Here is a 24,580-nt window from a genome sequence, read left to right on the forward strand (position 1 = left end):
CTGTAGCATAATGGGTAAAGCCGCCACCTGCATGCCAGTATCCCATATGGGCACTGGTTCGAGTCCTAGTTGCTCCACTTCTGATCCAGCTCTCTGCTATGGCCTGGGAAAGCAGTAGAAGATGGCCCACGTCCTTGATTCCCTGCACCCACATGGGAGACCCAGAAGCAGCTCCTGGCTCCTGGTTTCTGATCAGCACAGCTCTGGCGATTGCATCCATCTGGGGAGTGAACCAGCAGATGGAAGATCTCTCTCTCTCTCTCTCTCTCTGCCTCTGCCTCTGCCTCTCTGTAACTCTGCCTTCCAAATAACAAATAAATCTAAGAAAAATTACAGGTCGGCACCGCAGCTCACTAGGCTAATCCTCCGCCTGCGGCACCGGTACTCCGGGTTCTAGTCCCAGTTGGGGTGCTGGATTCTGTCCCGGTTGCTCCTCTTCCAGTCCAGCTCTCTGCTGTGGCCCAGGAGTGCAGTGGAGGATGGCCCAGGTGCTTGGGCCCTGCACCCGCATGGGAGACCAGGAGGAAGCACCTGGCTCCCGGCTTTGGATCGGCGCAGCGTGCTGGCTGTAGCGGCCATTTGGGGGGTGAACCAACAGAAAAAGGAAGACCTTTCTCTCTAACTCTGCCTGTCAAAAAAAAATTACAATAACTATCAATGACTCTCCTAGTAACAGTACACATGGACAAGTAAGGCTTTATTTCTGATCTGCTCTTCTTTGGACTTTGAGGATGATCCTATCTGGACCTCTCAGCGAGGTAAAACTACACCCTCACAGATTTGTCACTGTCAGCTACGCTTCAGTACTCCTTGACTGCAATTTTGGCAACCCCATCTCTAACTGCTGCTTCCAGTAGAGTCTCTCAGAGCTTGACATGTCACACAAATCAAGAGCTTGTCAGCTGCCCCAGAGTCCCTCTGGTCATACCCCTGGGCACTTAGGATGATCCCTTCCCCATCCCTGTCCCTGCTGTCACTCCGTGTTGGGGTCCAGGCATTCCTTCCACTCATCTTCCTCAGATGAGTAGCTGAGGAAGCAGAATTGCAAGAAGCAAGCCTGCAGGCTCTGTGCAAAATGGTCTCACAGAGTCTTGTCACTGGTATACTTGTCTTGGCCCTGAAGCAAAAAACGTGAACTCTGGAAACTCTCGCCTTTCTGTAATGTGTGAATCCCTCAGTTCCATCATATTTTTGCCAGATGCCTTACAATCCACGATGGCTTTTTAAAAATTAATTGATTTGGCCGGCGCCGTGGCTCACTAGGCTAATCCTCTCTCTGCCTTGCGGCGACAGCACACCGGGTTCTAGTCCCGGTCGGGGTGCCAGATTCTGTCCCGGTTGCCCCTCTTCCAGGCCAGCTCTCTGCTGTGGCCCGGGAGTGCAGTGGAGGATGGCCCAAGTGCTTGGGCCCTGCACCTCATGGAAGACCAGAAGAAGCACCTGGCTCCTGCTATCGGATCAGCGCGGTGTGCTGGCCGTGGTGGCCATTGGCGGGTGAACCAATGGCAAAGGAAGACCTTTCTCTCTGTCTCTCTCTCTCACTGTCCACTCTGCCTGTCAAAAAAAAATAATTGATTTATTTGCAGGACAGAGTTACAGAGTAGAGTCAGAGAGAGAGAGAGAGAGATTTCCCATCTGCTGGTACATTCCCCAAATGGCTACAACAGCCAGGACTGGGCCAGGCCAAAGCCAGGAGACAGGAGCTTCATCTAGGTCTCCCATGTGGGTGCAGGGGCCCAAGGATTTAGGTCATCTTCTGCTACTTTCCCAGGTGCAATAACAGGGAGCTGGATCAGAAGTGGAGCAGCCAGGGCTCTAGCAGGTGTCCATATGGGATGCTGGGGTCACAGGCAGTGGCTGAACTGGCTGCTCCACAATGCTGGCTCAAGGCTTTCATGCTTTAATTCAGTCAATCCTAAAATGTCCTTAAGGGCCAAGCAAACAGGCATTGTCATCACTGTTTAACAAGCGTAGAAGAGTCCAGTGTTTCAGTGTCTTGAACTCCAAACTAAGGTGAAGAGGTACCTGGCAGCACAGACCCGTCATTCTTCTCCGAGGACTCAGCTCTCCCAGCATTTCTGACATTTCAGTTGCTCACGCACGTTCCTGACCCTAAGCACTTCTTTTGGCCCAGATCTCAACACCAAGAGGATTGCCCACTAAGGCCTCGAAACCACAAAATATTCTCATCAATAGACGTTGTGTGGTTTTCCTCCTGCTCTACCACTGAAGATTTTGATTGCATGTGGAGTTTAATGAAGACTGTGCCCTTTATTTTTATGGTGATCTACTAGCAACAGAAAAACCTTACAAAATTTTTAAAACCAGAGTCAACAATTCCTGCGAGTTTCATAAAGGTCTGCGTTAAAACTCATGACCCATCAATACACTAACTTTCCCCAGAAGAATCTGACAGCTAATGCTACCACCCACCATGTGCATGTTTCACAACCAAGGATGACGTGAACAACAGAACAGACAGCATGGAGCATCCTTCACATTGAAGGCACAGAGGATAGTCAAGAAAGCTGATTCTCAGTATCAGCAAAGTCGGGTAGTCATCTATAGAATGGTAGAGCTGAATGAGGCAGTACAAGCGAAGCACTGAGCAGGATGCCAAGACAGAGCCAACCCTCAGTGATGTCTGGCTCTCCAGAAACCCTCACAGCCCTCACCCCAGTGTTGCTTAAAGACTCCCATGGTTCTGGCAAACTTGCATAAAGACAAAGGTCAAATCTCATAATCTCTCTTATGATATTACGACACTATCATTATAGCTTAATTCAAGACCTTATAGTTTTTACAAGTACTCTTAATTCTAACTTCAATTGCCCTCATAATTAGTCACTCCCAAGCATATAAGCAAACTGAGTCAGTGTGGGTTTGTCAGGTTCTAACAACTGTGCCATTGTGGCAGGGGTGTGGGGAACCAGTGATAACAGAGGAGGCTATGGGGAAAGGGGGTCTATAGGGAATCTCTCTTTCTCCCAATCAGTTTTCCTGTGAATCTAAAACTTCTCTAGATAACGAGGTCCATTTTTAAAAAGGAAAGCCCACTGCTGCCGAGGTGACACCCTCGGGGAAAAAAGGCAAACAGGACAGGCATGTCTATCTCCCTTCTCCAGCCCAGCTGTCTCCTCCAGTGGCCCCCATTGACAGACACGACTGGAAAAAGACCCAGCAAAGGGCAAAAGTAGTTACAGAGCCTTAGTACCAAAAACAAAGCTTGTCGGAGAGTTGGGAGCAGAGAGAATATGGCTTAATACTCAGCACAGCATGTTCTTTACATGTTCAAAATCTCTGGGATGCTCTTGACACGTGGGCATCAACCTTCACATGTTTTTTGTAGCAGAGGCTGACACAGAGTTTGTTGGTAGCAGCTGGATAAGAAGCTAAAGAGATACTGGGTGGGGCCGGCGCTGTGGCATGGCAGGTAAAGGCACTGCCCGCAGTGCTGGCACCCCATATCGGTGCCAATTCAAGTCCCGGCTGCTCCACTTCTGATCTAGTTCTCTGCTGTGGCCTCGGAAAGCAGTGGAAGATGGCCCAAGTCCTTGGCCCCTCCAACAGTGTGGGAGACCCAGAAGAAGCTCCTGGCTCCTGGCTTCAGATCAGCACAGCTCTGGTCATTGTGGTCATCTGGGGAGTAAACCAGCAGATGGAAGACCTCTCTTTCTCTGCCTCTGCCTCTCTGTAATTTTGCTTTCCAAATAAATAAATAAATCTTTAAAAAAAAAAAGAGAGAGAGAGAGTGGGTAAGCAGGACACTTATTCTTCCCCTGTCCGGTTCCCAACCTCCTGTTGTTGAGAAACTGGTACATGCCACAGGAATATGTACAGTCCAGAGAATCTGTTATTCCTATTAGAAAGCCTCATTGTATAAAAAGCAGCAAAGCTTCTGGTGACAAGCCCGCCTAGGTTCAAGTCTTGATCTGACCACTTACTAGCTGAGAGATGTGAGTTAAGTTGTTTCACCTTCAGTTTCCCTCCGACACAATTGTATCACCCAGACCATGGGGCTTCTGAAAAAATTAAATGAGACATTGGTGGGAGGTTCCTGGCATGTCAGCAAGCAAAGGCTGGTCTGTAGGGAAAAATCTGCATATTGTATGAGAAAGATCAAATATCAAAAGTTAAGAGCTATTGATAATCAGTTTTTATGTATTGAGAACTTTATCTTGTCCTTAGTTTGTTTAAGAACTACTTAGGATTCTATAAGAACACGTCTCAGAGAACAAACTTTTGAAGCCAGCAAAAGCCAAACACAACTTACTCACAAAGAGTAAGTGGGAGAAAGTAGAATAAACACATACTTTCCTTTCAATAAGGAAACATGCATTTCTTCATGGAGGACAGTTCATTTTATTACTGAACCTTGCATAACCCAAGCAATGGATATAGATTCATGGTACTTTTTAAAAAATTAGTGTTCTCTTGATTTATTGTAATCCTTTCACAGCCACAACCCCAGTGGCATCAACAGAAAGCATTTGAATGGACATAATAGTATTAAACCCTGAAAATTCTTTGATAGGAGCATTTATGAGAAATAGCCAAATCTGCAGTAAACATCAGAGCTCAATTAAATAGAAGAATGTGAAGGTCATTTCCATTTAAAGCTCAGTAGTGAATTCAATCAATGAGCCTTTTTCCTGAGGGGCAAAGCTTACAGTGAGTTAAATGAGTTCTTATTTAAAGACCTGCAGAGAACGGTCATAAAATGTTAGTAATTATCATGTGATAAGTACATGAAAAAGGTATTTTACCTTGAAAAAAAAAATTTTTTTTTTTTTTGAAAAGCAGAAGTCAACTCTTTCTTTGTCCCCTTTAGGGACATGGCCAAACCAAAGTCTCTCACAGCACCTCCAAGGTGTCCAGGACTTCGAATACCTTCTGGACCAATAGCCCACTGGGTGTTTCGGTTTCCAAAGGGCCTCTTCATCCCTGACCAGAAGCTCTATGTCATTCACAGTGTGGTCCACCAAGAGCACTGGCATCATTTAGGAGACATGACAACGAGGAATCTCAGGCCCAGATCTATGCCAGTTGAATCAGACCCTGGGTTTCAACAAAAACACCTGATGAACTCCCTCGTACAGAAGAGTTTGAGTTGCGTGTTTTATGTAGCTCAGTGCCTTTCTAAGTGTGGCCCCCTGACCCGCAGCAGCCTCAGCATCACCTGGGAAGCTGTTAGAAATGCAAATTCTCAAGCCCTGCCCTGGCCCCACTAAATCAACAAGTCTGAGGGTAGGACTGGGCTGGGACCTGGGTTTTTTCACAGCCCTGGGTGCTGAAGCTTGAGAACCCTGCACTGGCCTGGACTTGAACAGACCGGTCTTCTGGGCTAAGGAATTCTCCAAAGCAGCCCGTTCCACCTGTGGGCAGTGCTCTAAGAAAATTCTTCCCTAGAAATGAGCCCACATTTCTCTCTAACTCTACCAACTGTGCAATTAGTCTCAAATTTTCTTCCATAAAACGATCCCATAGCATTCAAAAACAGCTATGATAGCCTGAATCTGCTTTCTTTTATATAAAATGTCTACACAGAGATCGAGACACAGAGATATATAATTTAGATATATAATGTACACACAAATAATATAGTAAAATATGTTAATATTATATAATTAAGTTTATTGGGTATTATAATGGCATTCTAACTGAGCTAAAATTGTTTTTTTATAGAAAGATGCATATATATATGTCATACATATATATATATATTTTTTGACAGGCAGAGTGGACAGTGAGAGAGAGAGAGAGAGAGAGAAAGATCTTCCTTTTTTTCCGTTGGTTCACCCCCTAATGGCCACTGCGGCCAGTGCACTGCACTGATCCAAAGCCAAGAGCCAGGTGCTTCCTCCTGGTCTTCCATGTAGGTGCAGGGCCCAAGCCTTGGGCCATCCTCCACTGCCTTCCCGGGCCACAGCAGAGAGCGGGACTGGAAGAGGGGCAACCGGGACAGAATCCGGCACCTCGACTGGGACTAGAACCCAGCGTGCCAGCGCCGCAGGTGGAGGATTAACCTATTGAGCCGCGGCACCAGCCATCATACATATAAAGTCACGTATTGAGCAAAAGTATCACCTTTTTCATTCTGGGAATCAAACGTCAACAATCAGGAGCTACATTAATTTTTAGCTACCCTATCATTCACTGAGCTCATCACCTCTCCAGTCCCCTGATAATATGATAAACTCATTACCTATTTTTTTATTACATGGACTTTTGCCTTTCACAAATGACAGTCTTTGAAAGATTCTTGAGCCTCTCAATCCTCTCTCTTCCTGAGTCTCTACTCTTGCTGCCATGAGACCACAGGATGGAGCAGCATTCGGCTATCTGGGCAGAAACCATAGAAGACTAAGACAACTCCATTTCTTTCACAATTACCGCTTCTCATTAATTTCTTTCCATATCAAAAAATTAGCTCAACGCCTTCTCTAACTGTGCTAAAAATAACTTGATATGCTTTATTAAACAGCGTTCAGAATAAAGCTGATATAAATCATCAGTATTTTAAGCCCAACACAGTTCATTAAACTGCATGATATTATCACAGCACATTAAGAAAGTTCCAATTGTGACTTGAGGTCCTTTGAGACTTCTGTTCCCTTAAAAATCCCACTTACATCTATAGATCTTACACGACCAACCTCACGAACAACATGAAGTCAAAGTTCCACAGTGAATGCAGTCAGAAGTGGCCCCTGAATGAGTGGCATGCAGAGAAATGAGAAGTATATCCACTGAAGAAGGTGAGTCTCAGCGGGGCACGCAGCTCTGCGCCGGCACAGGCAGACAGGCTGTGAGCACAGCACATTCAGTAGCCCTCTGGCTCATCTGTTCTGTCTAATGCAGTTCTGCAGCAGCCACCATAGCAATGCTGGGTTGCAAACATTTGGACCATTTTCACTGATTACTCTCCTAGGACCCCTGCTATGCAAAATCAAGGCTTTTCTCATTGAGGATGGTCTAAAGCCCATTGCCTGACCATCTACATGCACTGAAAACATCAGTGCCCATCTCAAACGCTGCTTTCCCAAGATTTTCTTGAACCTCTACACCTCTCTCCAAATTCTTCTTTAACACTGCTGTACATGTACTTCCTTGGCAATTCTTATCGCACCGATTACTATAAAAAATTAGCACTGGGTTACTTGTCTTCTGCCCACAACCAGGTGGTGGCATATAGCGACCAGGGCTTGCTCCCCCTCTTCTCTGAAAGCCTTACACATACCACCATGCCACATGGCACGGGTCTCCAACCACCCCACCACCTCCTTCTTCTTTGTTACTAATTGAACACCTCTTTCATCTGGAAAGGCTAATTATGAATTATGACTAGGTTCAGAAAACCATGAAAATTGTATTCTTATTTTGCAAAAAACAACAAAAAAAATCACCTTTTCTGTTCTCTTGCAGCTATGAGAAAGTCTACCGGGAGGTGTAGAGGAGACTCAGAAAAAAAATTTCTCCCTGGGAAGAGGCCCATTCTTCACTCAGCCTCTTTTTCATCATTTGTTATCAAAGACAGTGTCATTTGGAGAAGCAGTAGTTGCCATAATGGGATCAAGAGATGATGAGCTCAAGTGTGTGTGGAGTGCAGGAAGCGAGGAAGGAAGGGGAACTAACACATTAAGACTGGCAGGGCAAAAAAAAAAAAAAAGAAAAGAAAAAGAAAAAGAAAAGAGCATAAAAAGCTAGGTCTCAGCTGCTTTACCACATCACTGTACCAAGACTGGAGCACTGACCAAGTGCTTCTTGTTACACAAGGCAATGATTTCTCACTTAACCTGCATCAATCAGGTAGTGTTACTTGCAACTAAAATCATTACTACTACAGTTACTATCACTCCTGAAATATGATAAATACCCAAATATTGATTAAGATGCATCACTGAGCTTAATCCATTCAAGCAGTTACTCCACAACTCTTGGTAACTCACTGCCTTCTTTTCTCTTTAAAATTTTTTCATTTGTTTTTATTTACTTGAAAGGCAGAGAGACAGAGACAGAGAACTTCCATCACTGATTCACTTCCCAAATGCTCTCAAACAGTGGGGGCTGGACCAGGCCAACGCCAGAAACCAGGAACTCAACCCAGGTGTTCCATAAGGGTAAAAGAAAACAGAGACCCAACTACTTGAGCCATCATCAGAGGCCTCTCAGGGTGTGCATTAGTAGTAAGCAGCAAACTGGAATTGGAAGCAGAACTAGGACTTAAACTCGGGTACGCAAATATGGCCCCACCATATCCAAAATGAAGGCATCCCAAGTGCTATCTTAACCACTGTGCAGAATGCACAGCTCTGCTCTACGCAAAATGTTACCTGGCTACAGGGGAGCCACTTCCTCACTTCCAGTGAATGCTGACACTTTTAGCAAACTAACAAAATAACAAAAAGGAAAGAAATTGTAAACTTGCTGTTCTAAATGAAACAGGCTTTAAAACATACTTTATAAATTACCAAATTACAACATAGCCAATAGTACACCAGTTCACGAAGTGGCAAGTTGTATCAGAAACCTCACACACAGTTGTTCATCCACGCAGTTCCCTGGCACCTGTGCCTATTACACAGCTCTGAGATCGTAATTTCCATAGGTTTGAGACTTCTAATGAGTGTTCAGTACCAAGGCTAAAGAGTGGTAAACATTTACAACAATCATAACCAAGGAAAGTCTCCAAAAAATATTCTCACAATAAATTTTTCAATTGTTCTCAGATGAGTCACTGCCCAGCACAGGAATATGAAAGATAACACACTGACCAAACTGTGGGCTTTGGCTGAAGCAGCTCTATTTGCTTTTTAGTACTTTTGAAACATTGCTTCTAACAAATCATAAACTTATATTTCCATTCAATGGAAATTTTGTGCACTGAAGCCCCTTAGGACCCCGAGGTTTCTGAAGGCTACTCCACTTTTACGTTAAGTCTTTCAGAAATGAAGGAATCTTGGCTCTCAGATGCTAGATACCCGTGGGGGCAGGGGCAGCTCCCAAGCTGCAGACAGCCTTACTAATGTCATTTATTAGTGTAATGAGACAGTATCATATCTTCCACTGGGCTTCAGAGAAGAACTCAGGCCACCTGTTTGGAAGCACCTCATTTCCAATGCACAATTCCAGCATTCACAGCTTGCTGGGACCACTTGGCTTAGCTCTGCTACTATCATCGTCTCCCCCTCCTCTTTCCCTTTTACTTCCTCCTCTTCCTCCTCCACCTCCTCTTCCTCCTGTCCATCTCCAGCCACTTCCTCCCCCTCCACCTGGTGCTTATCAGTTCTTCAAAGCCACTAGCACACCCTTATTTCCTAGGATCCTCATGACAAATCTACCAGGCCAAAGGGGTAGGCATTATTTCCCTCTGTTAGAGAAAAGCATGACCCCAATCTGAGCAGCCAAATCAACAGAGGGGGGAAAAAAAGATTCCTCAGTGCCTCACACTGACCATACACTGGGGCACTTCATTTGGAGATCACCTGTTTCCCAGGCTGTGTGAGGCCTGGTCCTGATTCTGGCTCTGGAAACCCATATAACTCTGCAGTGGTGTCACTGTGTAGCCTTATCAGTCTCAAACGCTATCAGGTCTGATTTATTCTCTAAAGAGTTGAGCTTAAACCTATCCTGTCACACTTGACTTCATTATCTATATAAAATAGAAATCTATATATCATGCTGGCACCATGGTGCAGTGAGCTAAGCCTCTGCCTGTGGTGCCAGCATCCCACATGGGCACAAGTTCGTGTCCTGGTTGCTCCTCTTCTGATCCAGCTCTCTGATATGGCCTGGGAATGCAGTAGAAGATGGCCCAAGTGCTTGGGCCCCTACACCCGTGTGAGAGACCCAGAAGAAGCTCCTGGCTCCAGTCTTTGGAGCAGCCCAGTTCCACCCATTGCAGCCATTTGAGGAGTGAACCGGCAGATGGAAGACCTTTCTCTCTGTCTCTTCCTCTCTGTCTGTGACTCTATCTCTCTAATAAAAATTAATTAAAAAAAGAAATCTATATATCAATAAGAAATGGAAATAGCACTTTGATGCTTTCAAAAATATAAGTAAACAAGTTATAATCATGTAGCAGAGAGAGTTTGGAAGTCTAACTGTATTTACAGTATTTAATTGAAAGGACATCAAAAATGTCTAGTATTTAAAATATCTAAGAGCATATCCCTTTAAAAATAACTTCCTCCCTACCTGCCCCTTACCCAATATGTTTCTCTCCCTGTCGCTCCCCGTCTTCGTGGAGGAACGACACAGGACCCTGCGCTGTTCTTTTGTCTGCTCGGCCCTTCCCGGGTTTGCTGCTGGTTCTTCCCGGGTTGGCTACCGTCCCTTCCACCTCCGTGGAAGGGCGGATCCCCCTGGCCACTTTCCCCACTTCCGCAGGGGAGTGGCACACCACCGGCCGGCTCTCTCGGGGGCTGCACAGGTGTTCCTTCAGATGTTCCCCTTAGATGTTCCTCGTGCATGTTGTCTCTCTCCTCCTTTATAGTCCTCTCCACCAATCCGTGCTCTGCTACCCACACGCTGAGTACGCTGCTCTCCTCCAATCAGGAGCAGGTCCTACAGTTTATTGGTTGAACTGGAGGCAGCTGTGTAGAAGCTGTTTCTCCCTTCTTAGCGCCATATTGTGGGAGAGCAGATGCATAGAATAAGTCTTAATTCCAGTAACTTAGTCTAGTCCGAGTTGCTCCCAACACTCTCTATGGCAGAATATTACCAAGACTCAATGATTCATGATGCTTTGTCACTATGACTATTTCAAAAACCTTACCAAGGCCAGCATTCCAGTGTATATCAACCAGCACCAAAACATTAACTTGCATTTAAGGGTAAATATATTAAATACAATTATTGCTTAATCAGTTAGAAATCTTAGTGAATATCTACTGCAGTGGTCTTGAACACTGCTTCACAATATAATCTCCTGGAGTTGTCTGAAACACGCTGACTTAACTGGAATGGGATGGGTCACCACCAAGGGCAAGAATCCGTGCCCCCCTGCCCCCAGCCTCCAGGAATTCCAACATCAGGCAGGTTGGGAACTAACTGTGCAAAACACTAAGGATGTGGGGTAGGCAAGTAGGCATGAGCAGCAATGCACTTGGGAGAGAGGCAGAAAGGAAGAAGCGAGCACCCACATTCAGTCTCACAGGCGATCCCTTCTGCTAAAAGAAAAAAGACTTGTTCAAAGGATACCCATTCTGCAGGGGCAGAACCTGATTCCTTCTCAACAAGCCAATCCTTAGCAACAGACAGAACTATGGAGGCTGCAGAGACCAGTCAATGGCCCTAGAGATGAATATTCGGCAGAGACATTTGGTTGAAACCAAGGGATTCTATCACACAGCTGTGAATGCATACCCAGGATTCAGCCTGGGGAAATGCTGCTCTTAAGAGGGCAGAGGGGATTTAGGGAGTGAGAGGAAGGGAAAGCAAGAAGAGAGACACATACTCAGAGATGTCCAGAGAAGTTTGCAACAAATCACTTAACTGTTAGCTATGAAATGTTCAGAAATTCTGTACATTTCCAGAGTGTTCTCTCACAAATTAGCAAAGCTATTTCCCTATTCTTGAGGAAGGCAGCTTATTGGTGTGCTTACTGTATAGTTATTTCAAACACAATTTCAGAAGATATCGCATTCTATGTTATTGTTAAGAGGGGGGAAACCAAATAAGTTTTCCCCATACCAGGCATTTATTTTATTGCAGGTCTAACAACCAAAGATGAGACCATTTATATTCAAATATTAGATTATGTGGTAGAGCCAGCTCTGCTTTATAGCACTGAGAAACAAACAAACATAAAGCTGCATTTTCAGATGGGGGCCCCAAACTGGATTCCTAGTGGAGAACAGGTGAAAGATAACATAAACAACGACTGAGCTATGATGTATCCTTTAATGTCGTTTAAAGTCATTACCTATTTTCAAAGCACAAACATCATTCACTGCCAATTATCCCTAAGAATCTCTTTGCTGTATTGGTGCTATCCATGGCTGTGCTAATTCAGTGAATTAAGGACATGTATCTGAATTATCTGAATATTTTTCTTTAGTCTAAAAGGAATTGGTGGCTACATGTGGCATCACTAACTTGTTAGCATACACATCTATCAAATAAGAAGTGGACAGAACATTTTCCTGTCTCCCAATATAATGAAGGAGGAATAATTGCCTATGTTCCCACAATTCCTACAGTTTATTAGTATAGGTTTTTGAAATTAATTCCAGTTCCGAGAATATTTTTACAGTATTTTAATAGCTTACAAGAAAAAATAAATTCTTGGGGCAGGCAGGCAGTTGGTGCACCAGTTAAGACACTGCTTGTGATGTCTGTATCCCACAGTGGACCACCTGGGATTCAGTCCCAGATCTGCTTCTGACTCCAGCTGCCAGCTAATGCATTCTCTGGGAGACAGCAGGTGATGTATCAAATACTTGGATCCTTGTCACCCACGTGGGAGACCTGGATTGAGTTCTGAGCTCCTGGCTTTGATCTAGTCCAGCCCTGGCACTGGAGAGTTAACCAGTGAATGGAAAAGCTCTCTCTACCTTTCTGATCTGATATTCTCTCTCACTCTCTCATGTATGTGTATCTAAATACATACAAGTAACTAAATATTTCAAAGAACAAATGATACCTAAATCTCATTTCCTTAGAAGCTGCATCTATTTTCATTCCAGTCACCAAAAACAAGGGATATCAAACGCCTCCACGTCCCTCCTTCAAACCACAACCACCACTTCCAACCACTTGTACTTACAATCTTCCAGGCCCCAGTAAAGTACCATCCGGCACAGTGTGACCTTCCCTGGAAAAGGCACCATTTACACAAGAGACTCAGCCCTGGGTTACGTGGGCCAATCATATAGCCTTCCTGGCTGGCTGCTCCTCTGTCTGCAAAGCTTAAGATTTCCAGAGTCCACACAGCACCCCTCCAACAACAGTTCCATGTCTTAGCATTAGCCAGGGACAGAAAACACCTCTGTTTACGCTTTTTCTTTTCCTTTTTGTGCCAAAGTTCTATATTTTGGTAGATCTGAGAGCAAGAGTATAAAACTGAAAGGAGCCAAAATTCAACTTAATATGAAAAGGGACTTTCATGAGAACTGTTCAGAAATGAGACTGGCTGTGCTGACACAGGTGTGTTTAAAGGCTGAGAGCAGGTGTGGCCTTCAAGGGTGGGTGGGTTTAGTTTTGAGTTCCAGCTCCTCCCCAGGCCTAAAGTCACATATCTAATAACAACTTACACCTCACCTTCCTTATGTCTAATATGGATCAGTTACCAAACAGCTCTAGGCCAGTCTCCCTTCTATGCACCTTGTACTTAACAACTCATTTAATTCTCAAACTCATTCTAAAAGGCATGACTATGATATTCCTCATTTTATCAGTGAAGAAAAAGAGGCAGAGGGAGATTAACTAATTTAACAAAAGTCTCATGAAAAGCAAATAAAGAGCTGAGATTCATTCATACAACAGGCTTGCTACAAAATCTGCCCTTAATCACTACAGTACTGTTATATCACAAGGCCATGGTGAACATTAAGTAAAATAATGTGCAGGGCACATGACATTACAGTCACTCAAAACTCATAGTTGGTACTGCAATCGATTATCAATATAAAATAATATTATGCACAGTATTACATATGTGTATTTGCATATAGTTTTATTATTAAGCTGGCAAATGCTAGACATGTTCAAGCAGAGGCTTCATTACTGCCCTGAGTAGTCAAAAGGATGCATGCTCTCTCTATGGCTTTAATCCATGGGGAATCAGTCTGATCTTTTGAGCTATAAAGAAAAACATTATGGTATCTTAGCTCCACATTCTTCCCATGGCCCAGGTCCTACCAAACCCATCTGCCATCTGGCAAACCATGAGCCAAAGAAAATGCAGATGGTTTTTAAATATTCCTGAAACAACATGTGTAAGTGGGAGACCAAACTATTGAAAAATGGGAGACTTGGCCCGTTGTTTAAAACTCTAGGATGTCTCTTGTATCATCAATACAATATTGAATTCTGGAATGATGGCTTCCCTTGAGTTTGTCCTTTCCATCCTTTTATACTGCAAGAGACAGACATCTCTATGAACCAACGTTTCTCTGAAGTCACCCGGGACAGGATCAGGAAGCCAGCGAGTAGTGGCAGTGATGGTGCAGTCTCCAGCAACACTGCTTCATTACAGATCCTCTTCTTGGCACAACTTGTACTTTTAAAAATAGTAGCCCAATTTCACAAACAAATTGGAACCAACTGATCCTGCCTTCTAAAATACTGCATTTCCCTGTTGCTAGTGATGCACAGAGCATGTCTTTTCAAATCACTTGTCAGGTTATTCTTTTAACAGGGACAATTACTTCCCTCCTGAGACAAAGGCCTTACAACAAGAATCCTTCAGAAATGAGAGGATCATAATTTGGTTGACATATTTAGCAATGACCTTAACACAGTCCCCACTTTCAGCATCAACCCCTCCTCCTCTTGGGTGATTAGAATTTCAGTGTTTCTGAAAGATGCTGAGCCAGGCCTGTCTTTAAATTTAAAAGTATTTTCATGATATAAAGATTCCCACCACAGTGATCACAAGATTAAATTATCAAACATTACATTCAAGAGGGGCAAAAGTTACTTTATTAGTTGTGTGCTGTGCTTGGACAAAGGGGACTAACTTAAGCAATACAATTAGGTTTTGTGTGCTAAAATGTAATTGGCAAAAATATGCAATTGTCATTTCTCAATTAACAAATTATGGAATTATGCCCTCTTGCAATGCTTAAATACAGATAACTGAACAGTTCAGTAGGATAATTAAATGCATTCATGTCACGGCAATAACAACTTTAAAGGTTATTCAAGGATAAAGCTTAAAATAATTTTCATTTCATTTTCTTTCATCTGGCTTTCAAAAATCAGAAATCAATTGCAAAGAAGTTTAAATTACTGTCCTACAATGACATGCGTGCATGCATGCACACATCACTGAAATCAGCTTGTGCCAGAGGAGGGAGCTCAGAACCGGGACCTGGGTGAGGTTTGCTCTGGGTGTGGAGGTGCTGCAGAGCCCTCCTGGCGGTCTGGCCTGGCCGCCTGACTCAGGCTGATCAACTTCAACTGTGAAACTGATCTTCTGTATATAAGAGAAATGAAAATGAATCTCGATGTTAATGGAAGAGGAGAAGGAACGAGAAAGGGGAGGGTTGTGGGTGGGAGGAAGTTATGGGTGGGGGGGGAAGCCACTGTAATCCATAAGCTGTACTTTGGAAATTTATATTCATTAAATTAAAGTTAAAAAAAAAAAAAACCCGACTAGATGATCTCACGGGTCTCTTCCAATTCCTCAGCCATTCAGTAGGTCCTCGTTCCTCCCCTCAGCACTCATTCCCACGAGAAATAGGCTCATTTTCACTTTCTGCTGCCCACCACTTCCCTTTATCAGAGGAGCTATTTTCTTACCAAACTCCCCAAAGAAGTGTTACTAACCCAAGGGAGGCAGATCCTTCTTCTCTGTCCCACAGCATCCACCCACCTCTGTGGTTTCCATTAGCACAGATGGCAGACAATACATTCTTGTCCAGGACGGTGCTATAGTGCAATGGGTTAAAGCCCTGGCCTGGAGCACCGGCATCCCATATGGGCAGTCGTTCTAGTCCCAGCTGCTCCACTTCCCATCCAGCTCTCTGCTATGGCCTGGGAAAGCAGTGGAAGATGGCTCAAGTCCTTGGGCCCCTGCACCCATGTGGGAGACCTGGAGGAGGCTCCTGGCTCCTGGCTTCGGATCCATGTAGCTCCGGCCATTGCGGCCAACTGGGGAGTGAACAGCAGATGGAAGACCTCTCTCTCAGTCTCTACCTCTCTCTGTAACTCTTTCAAATAAGTAAATAAATATTTAAAAGAAAAATTCTTGTCCAATAAACAAATCCTCTCCAAAGCCACTTGAATTTGTAATTATATCCCATATTCTCGGGTTTAAAAAATTATGTAATATTTATGTGTGAGAGTATATAGGTGTATGTGTGTGAGTTTGTACATATCTGTGTGAGTCCATCTATGTGTATGCATGGGTGTGTGTGTGTGTGTGTGTGTGTGTGTGTGTGTGTGTGTAGTCCCCTAGGATTTGAAGGGCACGTATCTCACCTGTGCCTTTTTCTTTGCCCAATCCGGAGCCACTTGTAACTCATAAAGGAGCTAATTGTTGCAAGCTATTAGTGTGCTCAAAATAAATCTGGTGAAAACAAGCCACAGCAGAGGTGAAACTGGCAGCAATGGTAAAAGGAAAGGAAGCAGGAGGCGCAAGGGACCAGCCCCATACTACCTAGGTAACTACACTTCTTTAGTGTCGCTCCTAGGCTTCCTATCCGAGTCACGGCACCATTATGTCTCCTAAGCTTCATATCCGAGTCACGGCACCATTATGTCGCTCCCCCTCTTCGCGGAGGAACGACACAGGACCCTGCGCTGTTCTTTTGTCTGCTCGGCCCTTCCCGGGTTTGCTGCTGGTTCTTCCCGGGTTGGCTGCTGTCCCTCCACCTCCGTGGAGGGGTGGGCCCCCCTGCCACTTTCCCCACTTCCGCGGGGGAGCGGCACACCGCCGGCCAGCTCTCTCGGGGGCTGCTCAGATGTTCCTGGTGCATGTTGTCTCTCTCCTCCTTTATAGTCCTCTTCCACCAATCCCAACTCTGCTACCCACACGCCGAGCACGCTGCTCTCCTCCAATCAGGAGCAGCTCCTGCAGGTTGTCAAGTTGGTGAGAGGCAGCTGTGTAGAAGCTGTTTACTCCTCTCCCAGCGCCATGTTGTGGGAGAGCAGATGCACAGAATAAGTCTTAATTCCAGTAACTTAGTCTAGTCCGAGTTGCTCCCCACACTTTAGGATTTTTTTTTTTAAGATTTATTTATTTATTTGAAAGGTAGAGTTTACAGAGACAGGGAAAGACACGGCGAGAAAGAGAACTTCCATCCACTGGCTTACTCCCCCAATGGCCGCAAAAGCCCCAGCTGGGTCAGGAGCCAGGAGCTTCTTATAGGTCTCCCTTATGTGTGAAGGGGTCCAAGCACTCGGGCCATCCTCTGCTGCTCTCCCGTACGTTAGCAGGAAGCTGGGTTGGAAGTAGAGCAACCAGGACTCGAACCAGCATCATATGGGATGCCGGCATCAAAGGTGGCCACTTAACACACCACGTCACAATGCCAGCCCCTCTTTGGGAAAAATTTAAAGCCAGTAGGAGAAAATAGTAGTTTAAAGATTTTTTTAGAGGGCCCACACTGCGGCTCACTTGGCTAACCCTCCGCCTAGCGGCGCCGACACACCGGGTTCTAGTCCTGGTCGGGGCGCCGGATTCTGTCCAAGTTGCCCCTCTTCCAGGCCAGCTCTCTGCTGTGGCCAGGGAGTGCAGTGGAGGATGGCCCAAGTGCTTTGGCCCTGCACCCGCATAGCAGACCAGGAGGAAGCACCTGGCTCCTGGCTTCGGATTGGTGCAGCGCACTGGCCGCAGTGGCCATTTGAGGGGTGAACCAACGGAAGGAAGACCTTTCTCTCTGTCTCTCTCTCACTTTCTAACTCTGCCTGTCAAAAAAAAAAAAAAAAAGATTTTTTTTTTTTTAAGTTTAAAATGTTAATGTTTTCTAGATTCTGTCAAACAGAAAATGATAAGGAGTAACACCCCTTTCCCCCTTCCCATTACTCAGAAATTGAGAACAACAATGCATTACCAAGTTCAGGTGGTTTCCCGCTTGGGAGTCCAGACGTAGCAATTCATGGGGGCAGTGGATTGGAGGGAAGACAAAACAGGTGGTGATGGCAAAATCAACTTGAACTCCTGCCTTTCCTACTCCACCACTCAGATCCAGCCCCAGCTCCCAGCAAGTCCCCAAAGCATCAGAAGCAGCAATAAAAAGGACACCAAGGCAGAATGCAGGAGACAAAGAAGAGAGACTGCCCTTTAACTGTGGGCTGCACGTAGTGACTTCTCTCCAAAGACTGCAGTGTGGGAAGAGGGACAGATTTTACAGCACAGAAACCTGGCCAGCACTACTTCCGCCAGGTGGTCATGGTCTACTCATCCTAGATGCAATGGAGGTGAGAATGACACTGCCCCTGGTGGTCTTCCTCTCTAAGCCCCCAATCCCCATCTAAGCAGGAGAACAGCAGACGAACCCCAAACGAGGGGCATTCTACAAATATCTGACCAGTCTTTTCAAAACTATCAAGATTTCATGAAAAACAAGAAAAGTCTGAGAAACCATCGCAGCCAAGAGCAGCCTAAGGAGATGTGAATAAACGCATTGCAGTGGCCTAGATGAGAACCTGGAATGGAAGAAAGACACACAGTGAAAACTCAGGAAATCTGAATGAAGACTAGATTTCAGTTGACAATGGGGCATCGTCAGTGGCTCATGAATTGTCACAAAAGTACTACACTAACATAAGATGTCAGCAGTGGGGAAAAGTAGGTGATACACATGGGGGACTCTGTGCTACCACCACAATGTTTCTGCAAATCTAAAACCTTTCTAAAATTGAACACGTTTTTGAAAGTCAATAGATCTCATTCTTTACACATAGCTCCCAATCACCTTTTTAGTGTCCAATCTAGATTTATGGGATAGCTGTTGAAAACTGCATGGTTGAGGAAAGCCTGCAAAGTAAGAGAAAATGACAAACCTACATAAAAAAAACCTCAAAGAAGTTGAAGGAGAAAAAGAAATTTTTTTTTTAAAAAATCTCTAACTAGCACTCTCACAGACATTCAAGGAGAGGCTGCATCTACGCCACATGAGCATGGATCTTTGAAGAAGAAACAGAAAGTATCAAAACCCTTTGAAATATTAAAGATTATAAGATTGTGGAAATTTTACAAACAACCAATATGTTTAGAAAATAAAGGAAAAAATATTTCAGAATGTAGACTGAATGTATACAGAATCTATACTGAAAGGATGCAGACAACAATATTTGATGAAAAGCAGATGAAAGAGAGATGAAAAGCAAATAAAAAGAAGAAATGCAGGAATTCAGCATATTTACTTTTCAGACATATTTCTGAGGAAGCTATTTATAAATGTGCTCCAGCGAAATGTTAAACCATAAAAGATGCACATAAAGGATAGATGCTATAATGAGTCCAAATAAGAGAGATGTGAAGGCTTAAGACACCCATGTGCCTTACCTAGAAAAACCAACTCATCTAGATAGGGATAGGATAGAGAGAGGCTGCAGAACTACAGGGGACTTAAGAAGTTTAGCACTCTGTTTTCATCCTTGGAGACAGATAGTATAACAAAGAGCATGAATCCCATATCCAGGCAGCCTAGGTTCAAATCCCAGCTACATCGCTTAGTGCTTGTACATCTTGAACAAGGAACTGAGTTTATCTTATGCCTCAGCCTTCTCATCTGTACTAATTCCTACATCATAGGTTATTAATTAACACAGGCAAAGCACATAGAAATTACTTGAACATTAAACTCTTAATAAAAGTTGGCCATTTTGACAAATACATCATACTAATATAAGATGTTAACAAAAAAAAGAGTTGAGTGTAGGGTATATGGGAACTCTTCCTACTATTTCACAATTTTTGTTTTGTTAATTAAATACTATTCTGAAATAAAATACTTTAAATAAATAAAAACTGGCCATGATGCTAGTAACAGTGATGACAGACAAAGCAAGCAAAGTAACTGTTAAAACTCAGAAACTCCAGGAGAAAGAAAAATGCCTGAACAAGAGAGGACATGTAACTATAGTTCTCAGTTTTTAATGCAATATTCATTTATTCATAACAATATAAGCACCACTTGTTTATTAAATTTGATTTAAACAGTGATTATACCACCTAGGATCAGGTAAGAGTATTGGAAAATCCTAAAAACTTTAAGTCCTCAGTTTTCAGAAGAGAATGTTGATACATTAGGCATTATTTTTTATTTTGCATCTACCCATAGAAGCACAGTATTTAGTGATTTGAAGATAACTTGCATAGAAAATAGTTAAAATAATTTAAAGTGGCTATCTCTACAAAAACCAAAAGAACTCTGAGAAATTTGATGGGAACCAGGTTTAAAAGAAAAAAAAATAGCCTGAAGAATTTGTCAGACATTGGGAAAATTTTAATAAAGACTGGCTATTAGATGATGTTATAGAGTTACTGATTTTCACACTTGATCTTAGCCAAAAGGCTGAGAAGCGATAGAATTACTAATTTTCATGTGATATGCTATTATGGTTATGAAGTTTGAAAATAGTTTTATTTTTAGAGTAATATTTAAGTATTTTGGAGTGAAATATGCTATCTGCAACTTATTTTTGAATGAATGAGGAAAAACTTATCTATAACATATATGTATACGCACACACACAAATTTTAAGTATGTGTGTATATGTGTGTATAGAGAGGAAGCAAACCTAGCAAAATGTTACTTAGATGTTCACTGCTGAATATATCTGAAAGGAAGAAATGTTTACTGTAGTATTCTTTCAATTTTTGTTTAAAATTTAATAAATGACCAGAAAATACTGCTTTTATATGTAAGCTCTCTGTACTATAATTTTTTGCCATCCATATGTAGTTTGAAAAATAATTTAAAGAAAAAAATAATACTATTACCCCAAAACTCTCAGGTTTGTCATTATAGCTATTTATAATTTTGTTCCCAATTTTTAAAACAATCACATAAGAGTTTTCATTTTCATTTTGACATTTTCTTCCTGTTACTTTATTTTTATTATTTATTTTTTTTGTTTTGGCCAGGCAGAGTTAGACAGTGAAAGAGAGAGACAGAGAGAAAGGTCTTCCTTCCATTGGTTCACCCACCAAATGGCCACTATGGCCGGCACACTGCGCTGATCCGAAGCCAGGAGCCGGGTACTTCCTCCCGGTCTCCCATGTGGGTGCAGGGACCCAAGCATTTGGGCCATCCTCCACTGCACTCTGGGGCCACTGCAGAGAGCTGGACTGGAAGAGGAGCAACCGGGACAGAATCCGGCACCTCGACCGGGACTAGAACCCAAGGTGCTGGCGTCGCAGGTAGAGAATTAGCCAAGTGAGCCACTGCGCCGGCCTCTCTTACTTTATTATCAAGTTATCTTCCAATGAGTCCATGGGCTCTGTTCACTAAAATGCATGGCACCAAAACGACTGTTTGAACCACTTTAAGAATCGATCAGAAGGACTAAAAGGAATGCTTTTTTAACTACATGGTATCAGACTCTAGGCTTTGTCTTTGGGAAGTCCACTGTGTAGAAATTTTGTACATTTTTAATAGAAAAATGTCTCTACCTGCATTTGAAAAACACTGGAGCTAAAGGAAATGTTAATAATTTACCTGACTCTGCAGAAGGGGAAGAATGCTGATGAAACAAATGCTTTTCTTTTTTTCATCCACCAGTAGTCATAAGGCATAAATCACGTTGCAAACGTTTTCTTTCACTGATAATTACTGCTTTTTACCAATTATTATAAACTATGAAGTACTATTACATTTATATTAATATATTAAATATAGTTGATCTCTTTTGTAATTTTTTGTGATTATATTTTGGGGGCATATTGTTATCATTACCTTCTTTTTAGACATAATAGAAACCTAAGCACTATTGAAACTAAAACAATACAAATCTAAACACTTCTGTCTTGAAAGAAAGTCTTTTGTCTGGCTCTAAAACAGTCTTTAAACTATATCAGTATACCTCAGTATTCTATAAATACTGAGACTTATCATCCATTATCATCAGTTCTTCTACCATTTAAGCTATAAGAGGAAATCCTACAAAAAATTAATGGAAATATATATTATGAAAAAACTATGCATAGGAGTTCAAACATTTTTGCACAAAAATAAATTGATTTCTAAATTCCATTTTTCCATGAACTTTTTGACTTACCCTAAAGTTGAACCTTAGGGGTCACTTAACCTAACACTTTCATTATCAGTGAAGACAATGAGACCCAGGACATGAGTATCCCTTAGGGCTGGAGCCACTCCATGATGGAAGCAGGTGCAGGACACAGGTTCAAGCAGCATTGTTCTCGAGGGTTACCTAATTCATAGGCCCTTGTTTTCCAACACCAGGACTAGAACAAATATCTGAAAGCACATGTGGAAAATATATGCTTTGAATATTTGTAATGTGTTTTAAAAATGTGATTCATTGTCTTAGTGGACTGGAATTAAACATGATTTTTAGCTTGGGTAACATTCTAATAAAGAGAAAACCAGGGCTGGCGCTGTGGCTCACTTGGTTAATCCTCTGCCTGCAGCGCCAGCACCCCAAATGGGCACTGGGTTCTAGTCCCGGTTGCTCCTCTTCCAGTTCCGCTCTCTGCTGTGGCCCGGGCAGGCAATGGAGCATGGCCCAAGTGTTTCGGCTGCTGCACCCACATGGGAGACCAGGAGGAAGCACCTGGCTCCTGGCTTTGGATCGGTGTAGCTCTGGCCATAGCAGCCATTTGGGGAGTGAACCAACGGAAGGAAGACCTTTCTATCTGTCTTTCTCTCTCACTGTCTGTAACTCTACCTGTCAAATACATAAATAAAAATCTTAAAAAAAAAAAAAAAAGAAAATCATCGTTGCTCTCTATAAGTTTTGTTACTGTTTTATAAAAGGTAATTTAAGAAATTTCATTTGTAGTGAAAGTGTTTACGCAATTTTGAATCTGTCTCACAAAGAACATCTGGTCAGGTCAGTTGGGGTTTAGAAGCCCACCAAGGGTACAGAAGAAAGAGGGGCAGGCGTAGAGGTGCAGTAGATTAAGGAGATACTTGTGATTCCAGCATTCCATAGCAGAACTGATTCAAGTTCCAGCTACTCCACTTCCAATCCAGCTTCCTGAGAAAGCAGTGGAAGATGGGAGACCAGGATGGAGTTCCTGGCTCCTGGCTTCAGCTTGGCCCAGACTAGGCTGCTGTGGTTATTTGGGGAGTGAACCAGCAAGCTGAATATCTCTATCTCCCCTCTCTCTGCCTTTCCATTATAAACAAACACACAAACTTTAAAAAGAAGACAAAGAAAGACAGATCCAAGAATGAGTCAGTCTAAGCTCTCTGACAGCCTGTTTGAGTGCATAGGAATAATCACAATAAAGAAAAGGGAATTGCCATTTAAATTTCCACCTGAAAAGGAAATGCCAAAATCACCCAAGACAGATATGACACATACATAAAGTCACCAAAAGGAGCAAACTGGCCCTGAATCTAAAAACACTTGACAGTAATCTGATGGAGACATTCCGGTATCTTAGAGGATGCTTCTGAAAAGATAGAAGCTTAAGAGGAAGCGAGGTGGCTCAGAGGCAGAGTTAGAAGTATCCACTAAAGCCTTGCTGAGGGAGAACAAGAACTTGGCTTGAAAGAATACACTGTAGTGAGGATGCAAGAAACCCAACCCCTTCCAAACCCTTCCACAATTTTGACTTAGTCTGAGACAATTATTTCAACTCAAGAGGCTTTGACATTTTATCCAGATTTTGCTGATTCTCCTACAGCACCATGTGCCCTGAAGTCAAGAATTTATTCCAACATGACAATGCTATTGTAAATCAATGTTTTCCACACTGTGGCTCTCAGATACTGAAAAAGGATTTACTACTTCTTCTGCTTTCCCAGGCTTGGGGCATCTTCCTCTTCTGTGGGATGAATGGGACACAGCTGACCTAGGTTAGTCACAGAAGCACAGATGCAAGCCAACAAAATCAAGAACAAAGTGAGTTCAGGCTTAGTGAGACCATTTTAAATAGGGAACTATCGGCCGGCGCCGCGGCTCACTAGGCTAATCCTCCGCCTAGCGGCGCCGGCACACCGGGTTCTAGTCCCGGTCAGGGCGCCGGATTCTGTCCCGGTTGCCCCTCTTCCAGGCCAGCTCTCTGCTGTGGCCAGGGAGTGCAGTGGAGGATAGCCCAGGTGCTTGGGCCCTGCACCCCATGGGAGACCAGGAAAAGCACCTGGCTCCTGGCTCCTGCCATCGGATCAGCGCAGCGCGCCAGCCGCGGTGGCCATTGGAGGGTGAACCAACGGCAAAGGAAGACCTTTCTCTCTGTCTCTCTCTCTCACTATCCACTCTGCCTGTCAAAAAAAAAAAAAAAAAAAAAAAAGGGAACTATCTAAGAATAAAAGCCACACCCCTATTTCAGCCCCTTTTTATGTAGGTGTTAAATGTTACCGATCAACTGTTTTCTAGAATACTTAAGATGCAGTAACAAGAACATCAAATTTGAAATACCCAATGGATATAAAGCTGAAAGAACCTTCCTAGGGAGGAAAAGAAGGGAGAGAAGGAAAAAAGGAAGGCCTTTCTTAGATCAGAATGTCAACTAATGTAGAATGATGACTGAAACAGCAAGTATCATTTTACTACCACCATAGAGGTTGATTCAGGTGGGAGTCATGACTGTATGATGACGGACAGAGTTCTGATAAGGAACAATATGTTAGAAAAACCTTAGAAAACTTCCATATAAATCATTAGCCAAGTACAAAGAGGAAAATAATAAATCAAATATGGGTAAATCCAGCATACAGCCACAAAACCAGTTTGATCAAGGTTAACATCAAGCTCAGCATATTGTACC

At 43.3% G+C, this 24,580-nt stretch overlaps 1 protein-coding gene across 4 annotated transcripts in view; it reads right to left on the reverse strand.

Annotated features, from left to right (window-relative positions):
* CERS6 (ceramide synthase 6) overlaps positions 1–24,580 on the reverse strand; it is a 338,155-nt gene that overhangs the window by 257,838 nt on the left and 55,737 nt on the right. The window contains exon 1 of one of the 4 annotated variants that reach the window (XM_089328243.1): positions 10,209–10,496. The exons of the other annotated variants lie outside the window; for them this stretch is intronic. The gene's annotated coding sequence lies outside the window, so the exon portion shown is untranslated. Of the gene's footprint in view, positions 1–10,208; positions 10,497–24,580 lie in introns of those variants that run through there. 4 annotated transcript variants of the gene reach the window in all.

The sequence above is a fragment of the Oryctolagus cuniculus genome, chromosome 3 (genome assembly GCF_051225735.1).
Source record: "Oryctolagus cuniculus isolate XC-2025 breed Fujian yellow rabbit chromosome 3, ASM5122573v1, whole genome shotgun sequence".
NCBI classification, from domain to species: Eukaryota; Metazoa; Chordata; class Mammalia; order Lagomorpha; family Leporidae; genus Oryctolagus; species Oryctolagus cuniculus.